The sequence below is a fragment of the Epinephelus moara genome, chromosome 18, assembly GCF_006386435.1.
Source record: "Epinephelus moara isolate mb chromosome 18, YSFRI_EMoa_1.0, whole genome shotgun sequence".
NCBI lineage: Eukaryota > Metazoa > Chordata > Actinopteri > Perciformes > Serranidae > Epinephelus > Epinephelus moara.
Window position 1 is genome coordinate 2715853 of NC_065523.1, and position 2457 is coordinate 2718309.

Genomic DNA, 2457 nt, shown 5'->3' on the forward strand with positions numbered 1-2457 from the left:
CCTTGCTGCCATCCTTGTGCCATCACAAAACTCTACACAGAGACGCGCAACACACACACGCACACACACACACACACACACACACACACACACACACAGACGCGCGCGTGCAGTTGGATGCCGTTAGTAAGAGACACATGCAGCGTTTTAGTAAGAAGAAGAAGAAGGAGGAGGAGGAGGACGAGGGGTGGAGGGTGGTAACTACCCGGGTATACTAAGGGGGTGGAGGGGGACTACTACTACTACTACTACTACCACTCGAGAGCCCCGGGTCGTTCTGACCCCTTAGGACAGCGGGCGCTGGGGCATTAAGGGGGTGGAGGGGGACTACTGCTACTACTACTACTACTACTACTACTACTGCCACTCGAGAGCCCCGGGTCGCTTTGACCCCTTAGGACAGCGGGCCGCTGGACGTACAAAGGAAGACTACCACTCGAGAGCCCCAGGTCGCTTTGACCCCTTGGGGCAGCGGGCGCTAGGGCACTAAGGGGACTACTACTACTACTACTACTACTACCACTCGAGAGCCCCGGGTCGTTCTGACCCCTTAGGGCAGCGGGCTGCTGGACGTACAAAGGAAGACTACCACTCGAGAGCCCCGGGTCGCTTTGACCCCTTAGGGCAGCGGGCGCACTACCACTCGAGAGCCCCGGGTCGTTCTGACTCCTTAGGGCAGCGGGCTGCTGGACATACAAAGGAAGACTACCACTCGAGAGCCCCGGGTCGTTCTGACCCCTTAGGACAGCGGGCTGCTGGACGTACAAAGGAAGACTACCACTCGAGAGCCCCAGGTCGCTTTGGACCCCTTGGGGCAGCCGGCGCTGGGGCACTGAGGGGGTGGAGGGGGGACTACTACTACTACTACTACTACTACTACTACTACTGCCACTCGAGAGCCCCGGGTCGTCTTGACCCCTTAGGGCAGCGGGAGGGTTAAGGATATTTCACCCAACTTTTATGTGGAATAAAAAACTTATTTTCCATAAGTAGTCCAAGATTCATATACCACTGAACTTAGTACTTCCTAGACTACGTGCATGCATAATATCAAGTACTTTTACTGTGTAGTTTTTGAGTAATCCTTTGTCAAAATCCTTAACAGATCACAAGATTAAGGATATTTCACCCAACTTTTTTTTATTCCGCATCAAAGGGTGAAATATCCTTGATCTTATCCTCTGTTAAGGATTTTGACACAGTATTACTCGAAAGGTACACAGTAAAAGTACTTCATATTATTCATGCACGTAGTCTAGGAAGTACTAAGTTCAGCGGTATATGAATCTTGGACTACTTATGGAAAATAAGTGTTTTATTCTACATCAAAGTTCGGCAAAATATCCTTGATCTTGTCCTCTGTTCTAAGTTCAGCGGTATATGAATCTTGGGTAACACTTTACAATAAGGTACACAAAATTAGAGTAGTTACTGAGGAACTAATGAGGAACTAACTATTAGTTAATGGTCAGTTCTTCAGTAACTCATGATCAAATTTCAGAGGAGTAGTTACTGAGGAACTAATGAGGAACTAATGAGTAGTTACTGAGGAACTAAGGTACACAAAATTAGAGTAGTTACTGAGGACCTAATGAGGAACGAATGAGGAACTAATGAGGAAGGAATGAGGAACTAATGAGGAACTAACTATTAGTTAATGGTCAGTTCCTCAGTAACTTATGATCAAATTTCAGAGGAGTAGTTACTGAGGAACTAATGATGAACTAACTATTAGTTAATGGTCAGTTCCTCATTATCTCATGATCAAATTTCATAGAGGGGTTAATCACGACTTAATAATTAGTGCAGAATCATTACTCAATAACCCGTCCATTAGTTAACCTTTTTATGTCCTAAAGTAAAGTGACACATAATGAGTAGTCTTTCATTACTTCATCATCATCTTTACAATTGGTTCCTTAACAAAAATAATCAGACAGCAGGATTCTTGAGAAGAGTTTTATTCATTATTTTTAGACCACATACACATTAATATGACCATCCATGTTATTCTGTACGATGATGCCTTAGAAATAAATATGATAGTGTGTCACATTTTAGGTAGGCTAAGCTTAAAGAATTTATCATGGGGGCTGCGTGTAAAGTACTGTATACTAATCACACCGTTGTGTTCAGTAATCATCACCTACTCATTAGTTACTCTTTTTGTGTACCCTAAAGTAAAGTGAGACATCAAAATGAATAGGTAATGATTCAGTACTCATTACCTACTCATTTTGATGTCTCACTTTACTTTTGGGTACACAAAAAGAGTAACTAATGAGTAGGTAATGATTACTAAATCATTACCTACTCATTTTGATGTCTCACTTTACTTTAGGGTACACAAAAAAGGTAGGTAATGATTAAGTAATAGTTGTTTCCTCATTAGTTCCTCAGTAGCTACTCCTCTGAAATTTGATCATGAGTTACTGAAGAACTGACCATTAACTAATA